Raw genomic sequence first — 8,284 nt, forward strand, 5'->3', positions numbered from 1 at the left:
TAAGGAGAATGTGGCAAAATTTTTACTTGGTTAAGCAGATATATGATCTTATAAAAGTTTCAAATTAGAAACATACAAAGCTACTAAAAAGAAGCTATATAAAATGTTTTATTTTGTAAAATTTAGTACATCCTGGAAAGTTTTTTTCTAATCATAACATTGCATTTTGCTTAATATTCTGCAAGATACCAGCACCAAAACTTGTTTTATATGAACATCTGCCACCAACATATTTAATTTCTAACATTACTATGATTAATTTCGATTATGTGTTATTTTAGTTTGTAGCTGTCATAAAATACTTTATTTTAATTCAAATGCAGAAATATATATTACTTCATAGAGAAATCATTTCAGTTATAAAACTACAAATGGTCATAACACATTTTGCACTAAAGAATTCTGGAAAGGAAATAAAGGCTTTTCATGGATATAACTGTGTTCCAAAATACATAAATGATATAAAGGATCTACAATGCAATATCCTTTCTACTTTACTTGTGGCACTTTTGCATTAATCTTCTAAATTTGTTTCCTGTGGGTTTTTAGAAAATATTTATATGAAATTTGAAATTACAGATTATTTCCTTTGAATTGCATAGTTTTGTTTTTTATAACAAGGATTTGAAATATGAGCAAGACTATCAACTTACAGACTGAAACACCCTTCAAGTTAAGATAATATTATTTCTGCTCATATGCAGTGTTGTTAAAATATTGACATGTAAAAGCAGGCTTTCAGCAGCTCAGACAGATTCTTTGGGAGACAGCAGGAGGGAGGTCATGGACTCAAGTTTAATAGTTCACCTAGGAATAATCAAGTTGATCTGTAATACAGAAGGGTATTTGGGCACTAAGATTAATTTTGTTAGATACATTCCTTTCCATAGATTCAACTTGGAAGACATCTGCTTCCTTATTTAGTGGCTTAAGAACCCAATTAGTAATTCACTGGATTCAGTGAGCATGAGATTGAAGCAAAGGAATGGAGATGATTCTGTGAAATTTTCTATCTGTACTATAATAGACCCTTTTATATTATGCCCATTCTATGAGAAAATAAGTGACCAGAGCATTCTTATCATTGGTAGGGAATATTTATTTTCCTTGACCTGTTCCAGATACCTGCTCAGAAATTACTTGATTAAACTTTTACAATGCCCTATAATTGTCAGTAAGATCAAAATTTCCTATCACTTGTCATTTCCACTGGACAGCCATTTCATAATGCCCTGTACCTTATTTTTTTTCCATTTATATTTTAGCTCAGTAACCTTCTTTCTAGGAAGGAATCATAACTCCTTTGCTAAGTTTTAAATAGTATTGTCTGCACTTTTCAAAGATCTAATGTTCACTCTGTGTTAATCTTAATATCAATATGCCCTTTAAAAAATATTGATTATAGAGAGATTTTTGTCACTCAAATTGTAACTTGTATGTGGCCATTTATTTTGTTTACCCATCAGTGCTTTCTCTGAGACCAGACACATGGTCTTCATTTTTAAAATAAGAAAGCAATTAGCAACATAAAAATAAAAGCTAATTAGAGAATAATGAAATTCATGTTTCTTGATTCTAACTTTTCAAGGTAATTATTAATAAACTTTAAGTTGGGGAATTTAAGAGAGACTTTCTAAAAAATTACTTGGTCACTCTTTACTAACTATTGACCTTTACATATGATAGAAATAATGTTAAGACCTAGGAATAGAATATTAAAGAAGATACAGTCCTTATCATTAATAATGAAGAGGGACACAGATTTAAAAATAGGGAAATTACATTTTAATAAAATTAGTGCATCAAGAAGTTTAAAACAGAGTGTATTGAAAGTTTGGGGGTGGGAGCAGTTGCTATCAAAAGCAGAGATAAAGGAATATTCCAAGAAGAATGCAGTAAACATGCTAATTCTAAAAGTCAATAGGAATTAGTCAGGCATAGAAGTGGGGAGAAGAATTTCAGGCACAGGAAATATCAAATGCAAAGTCCTGTGGATGGGGGCACCTGGTTGGCTCAGTCAGTTAAGAGCCAACTTCGGATCAGGTCATGATCTCACAGCTTGAGAGTTTGAGCCCAGCATTGGGCTCTTTGCTGTCAGCACAGAGCCCACTTTGGATCCTCTGTCCCCATCTCTCCTTGCACCTCCCCCACTCATGCACGTTCTCTCTCCCTCCCCCCCACTCTGTGTATGTGTGTATCTCTCTCTTAAAAAATAAACAAACATTTAAAAAATGTTTTTAAAAAGTCCTGTGGATGATACAGTTCATGGCTTTTCCAGGAATAGAAAGATCTATGTGGATAGAATGTGGAGGGTAAAGTGGAAGGGTTGAGAGATGAAGTAGGAGAGATAAGAGTCAGACCACAAGACATTTTAAATCCTTCAAAAGTTGTCTTTATCTGTTAAGATTACAGTGAATAACCAATCAGATTCCTTGTGTTAACACTATCACCTACAATTCAGAATATGTCAGCACAGTGGAAAAAGAATCAGAAGACAGAAAGACCATAAATGAGTCAGTCATTGGTTGTTATTTATCTTGTTACATATCAAATATTTAGCTTAACATCCTCCTTTTAATGGATGCTGTATGCACTATGAAGTATAGAGCTATAAAAATTTTTAAGTGTTGAGTTTTATTGGTCTCTGAAATATCTGAAAGGAATGATTGAGTTCTCAGTTGTGTGTGGGGGGGTATGAAGCTCTGGGGAGAGATCTAGGCTGGTGATATAATTGTGGAAATTCTTGGAGCTTTTAAGAGTCTGAACAAATAAATGCTGTATTTTCTGCCTAAATTTAGAACCAATTGAAGGAAAGAGTCAGATGGTGACCAAAATATCACCTTTTTTTTTTTTAAACTGGTAAAAAAAAAAAAAAAAAAAAAAAGAAAGAAAGAAAGAAAGAAAGAGAGGATATTGCCTAAATGTGCAGCTTACAGTGGTCATTTGAATAATGAATTAAAAAAATAGACACACATAGTCTTCATTCTTTGGTGGTATTTGAAGTTCATAGTCTCCCCCATGAACACCTGCCCTAGTAAGCTTACCACCTGGTTCAATTGATATTAGAATATATTTCTTCTTTGAATAAGCAGCTCCCAAAGAAAAGGAGGCAATGCAAACCCAGTGTGCGTTTTTCCAAAATTATCAATCATATAAGTTATTTGTTCTCCTGTTTGGGGCAGAAAGAGACCAAAAGATGGCTCAACAGAAAGTTCCTTCACATGGAAGAGGATATCAAAGGGGCAAGGTATAAAGTGTTAAGCTCATAATAGTAGAAATGAGCTTGTAAATGATAATTCAAGTCACAGAGGTGATCCACGATCGGGAGAAAATCAAGTAAGAAGTGAAGAAAACCTAAACTTGAGATGTATTGCAATGAAATGTGACATATTAATTAGTCTTTGCTAGTGAAATAGTAGAAAGCATGAAATATGATAGCCTCAAATTTGTATCTTCTCAGTGCCTAACATTCCAATATTTCAGGTCCTTAAAGGGTTCCCAGTGTGTTTAAACCAGTGGACATGAAACTCAAATGAATATCTTCTACAATTTTATTTACCCTTTAGTTAATTATTCAATTCAACAAGTATTTATTTAGTGTTCACCATGTTCTAGACACAGATATGAGTTATTGAAGAAATAATAGATATATAAAACATATATTTCTCTCATTGAGGCACATTTTAATGGGTTAGACAAAAAACAAAAATAAAAAATGTACAGTGTTCTAAACATTGTGATTTGATGTATAATCTGTTGTGTAACCACAAAGATGAGGAAGATTGTTAACTTATGGGAGATAAGTTTCCTTTTTTGGAAACTTTTAATTAGTAATTCACTTTTCTGTTTAAGAATCTTTTCCAATGTTCTTAAATGATAGCAGTGTTTAAGAAAAGCTACATGAATTGTGTAGTAAACTAGGACTAGTAGCAAACAACTAACCCCTCCTCTAGGAGGAAGAGGAAAAAAAGAGGAAAAAGTAAGTACATGGTGAATGGGGGCAAACAGGACCTGACATCACCCAGATCAATGATAGAGCCAGTATACTTCCATTCTTTACGGGTTGATCTAGGAGCTAAGCACTCAATCTCACACTCTCTAACTCACCTGTTTTATTCTGATTACTCTCTTTAGCCAAACTCCATTAGAAGTCAGATGACTAGGGACCCCACTACTGCAGTCCAAAGAGACCAGAACCAGCAGGTAGAACAGGGTGGGTAATGGAAAGTGGCTTTGGAAGGGTCAAAATCATCTTAACCAGATGAAAGTAGCGTGTATCAAACTGCTTGCCTTGACTCTACTGTGGCACTCTATCTCCTCAGGAATCAAAGTAGAGCCTATACTTTCACCCTGATTAGTCCTCTGGGGCTTACACATAGAAAATATTGAAGTACAGTTCAACCTTTAATTTTCAAGGCAAGAAGAATATGTAAAAATGTATGACTTACAGCTGATCTGTGGTGTCTCTATGCTACCACAGTTCCATTTTACTAACTCTTGGTCAAGATACGGATGCAGTATTATATTAGTGATTTATAATTACTAATTATAAATTACTAATTATAATACTAATTATAATTACTAATTATAATACTAATAATAATTATAATTATTAGTGATTTATAATTAGTGATTTAAGTTGTTCTCCTTAAAGTCCTAAAACTCCCCTGGATTCATTACAACATTGCTTATAGCAGTGTGTAGATTGAGGGGCACCTGGATGGCTCAGTCAGTTGAACATCCGATTTCAGCTCAGGTCATGATTTAGTGGTTCGTGGGTTTGAGCCCTGTGTTGGGCTCTGTGCTGACAGCTCAGAGCCTGGAGCCAGTTCAGATTTTGTATCTCCCTCTCTCTTTGTCCCTCCCCTGCTCAGCTCTGTGTCTGTGTCTCAAAAATAAATAAGTTTTAAAAAAAGATATTTTTTAAAAAAGTGTGTAGGTTGAGAGTTCACTTGGTTTAACCCGTAGCACACCAATTTTGCTATGTGACCAATGCAGTATTAAAACTAACAAACACCCAGTAAGCTTTAGCCTCAGCTTCCATGATGCCAAGACATATCACATACATCTTCATGGTTTGTAATCTGGAGATGAGACAAGTCTTGAGAAAATGAGAGAAGACCTTGAAAACTTTTGTCTGGATCTCTGAAACCTCTATGATGTTTGCCTAATGTTTTCTTTCTTCTGCTCTATCTTACTCATTGCCTTTATTAAAGACTGGTTTGAGTATATATTGTGTAGACACAGGAGTCTTTTCAATAATCCAACCCAAAATGGACATAATGTAATTGCTACAATAACATATATAATAAGTAACCATTAAAATATTGTTTCATTGAATAAAAAAATCGAGCTACAGACTGAATGGTATAAGGAGTAGCAACTATTCTATACAGATACTAAATGCACAAATGCAGTGAATTCAGTGAGTTCATGGGGAAATGTGTTATTTTTACATTTAAGTCATTTAAAATTCTGTTGCTTGTTCCTTTCTCTTAGTGATCTTGTGTATATTAAAGAATATATATATAAAAGGATCTTCGTATTGAATTTTCATAAAGGTTTTATTCATATGGTTAGCAAGATGGTGCAGTGATTTTTTTTTTTAATTTAACAGAAACCAAATAAAGTCTTTCAATCACAAAAAATAATATGAACTATCTTTGTTACCATTTATATAGGTTAATGTCAGATGGGACCAGGACTTTGATTATTAAATATCACATAAACTTTATGCCCAAATGTTTGCTGAATCCCTTGCTAGGCTGACATATTTAGTCTAATATAGGTAATCCTTAGCTGGACTCACAACATGTTTTCAATGCCTCTTCTCCACCATTCATTCTTTAACCTATCTCTACAACCTGCTACATGTCAAACCATGAGCTAGATGCTAATGATACATTAAAAACAAACGAACAAAAACATATTTCCCATGCCTGTAAACTAGTAAAAGATACTGCCATTTCAACATACAATTTCAATATAAAATTTGAAATGAAAGAGAATGAAAGACACAGTGTGTTTTGGACGTAAAACTAAAGGACCCTCAAATCCTTTTCTGAACCTGTGTAGCCTGCTTCAGCAATTCCCCATGGTTGGCTCTTTGTATTTTTAAATATTACTACATCTGACCTAGGCTAGCTCAGATCAAATGCACCTCTTGGCCTGCTTCTGCCTTCCTCAGCTTGGCTTTTCTGCACATTCGTTCTGAGCCCTTGGACTCCCACAGATCTTGCTGACTTTCTCCTCTTCTTGATTTAGATCTTCTTTTTAAAGGAAATGCAATGTAAATTCTTTTCTGAAGTCACTCATTAGTTCTTGCTATTGGAAAGAATGGATTTAATCTATTCATGCCTTTAGTGTGATTTTTCATTTTCAATATTATCTCTTAAAAAATAAATGTGGATACATTCCTAATAAATTTTGTTGACAAGGTTGATCTCTATACTCCTAGTTCTGGTAAGTGTGACCTGAAGGATAATTCCTTTAATTTCTGAATTGTGAGTAAAAGATCATTTAGAAATTTGACGTAAAATGATATATGAATAGAGGTTAAGGATAGTACTGGGATGCTGAACCAAATCACAGAATAAAAACCTAACAAATAATCATGTCAGAAATATATTCAGGAAAAGACCACCAGACAGGATTCAGTGAAAAAAAGAATATGTAAGCCTAAAACCAGGGAAAGAAATAGGAATTTGAAAGCACTACCAGACGACACAGATGGACAGCTATATGAAATCAGGAAAACGATTGGCAAGTCAGCATGAAGACAAATCAGCCTGTTACAACATGGATGCAACGTGAGGGCACCATGCAAAGTGAAATCAGCCAGTCACAAAAAGACAAGTACTGCATGATTCCACTGATAGGAGCTATCTAAAATCGTCACACTCAAAGAAACAGAAAATACAATGGTGTTTGCCAGAAGCTTGGGGAGAAAAGGGTGTTGCTCAGTGCATACAGAGTTTCAATTTTGCAGGATAAAAAAGTCCTAGATGTTGCACAACAATGTTCATATAGTTAACACTGCAGTATGGTATACCTAAAAACGGTTAAGATGGTAAATTTTGTGTTAGATGCTTTGACCACAATAAAACAAAATAATAAAATAGATAAGAGCCCTAGAAGACTACAAAGTAGCAGTAGGAGCTTAAATACCATTGATGGAACAGAAGCTAAGTTTCTTTTGTTCCTTTGGGTGATCTTTTTTTAAGTTTATTTATTTATTACTAATCTCTACACCCAACATGGGGCTCGAAATCACAACCCTGAGATCAAGAGTCACATGCTCCTCTGACCTAGCCAACCAGCCTCCCCCTTTTGGATGACTTTTGGTGTACTTTGTGACACACAGTCAGATACTTAGATTACCTTTTCACAAGAGAGAATACAACTGTTGAAAGCATGTTCCAGAGTGGCTTGAACCTGTTAGCAACTGAATTGCATAATATTAAAGATTTAAATCATATAAAGAAAATTTGGAGACACTTCCATATCCAACGTTTTGCTTTCAAAATGAATATAGTTAATAACAACTGTCTTTGTTTTGGCCACTGTGTGTTGCAGTGCTGAAGAAATTCAGGGCAATGAGGTCTCATTTATCTTTTCTCCATAAGAAGCTGAGAAAATCTGCCCATTGTATTTCATGCTAGGATGATATCTGAATCACATGCTTAAGAATTGAATTCATTACTTTAAATATAATTTGACATTTAAAATAAAGCTGACTACAGAGAAAGCTAGGATTTACATTTCATTTTAAAAATGCTTAGTGACAGTATGTAGTTAAGACAACTATAGACTCATGAAACTAATATTCTGATAATGCCTGATCTCAAGATGTCAATAATCCCCTGATAATAATATATACAGTGAATACATATATAATTTTATCATAATGTTAAATGTAGTATGTATTACTACATTGTTGGAAGAAACATAAAGATAACTAAGGATAAGCATCTAAAGGACAAAAACTCAATTTCTCCTTAATTATATATATATATATATATATATATATATATATATATATATGTTGCAATTATATTTGGAGGCCCTTACATTATATACACGTGTATGCCAAATGTAAATGCCGTATATCCAAATCTTGCATTGAGCAAATTGGCATATTGACTACTTAACTTTATACCTTGAGTTTTGCTCCCATTTTGAATTCTATCTCATGTTTTGGTTAGTCCAGTTGCCACCCCCCACCCCTTATCTTCAGCAGATATGTTCCAAGACTCACAGGGGATACCTAAAAGTGAAGATAGTA

The sequence above is a fragment of the Panthera onca genome, chromosome C1, assembly GCF_046562875.1.
Source record: "Panthera onca isolate mPanOnc1 chromosome C1, mPanOnc1 haplotype 2, whole genome shotgun sequence".
NCBI lineage: Eukaryota > Metazoa > Chordata > Mammalia > Carnivora > Felidae > Panthera > Panthera onca.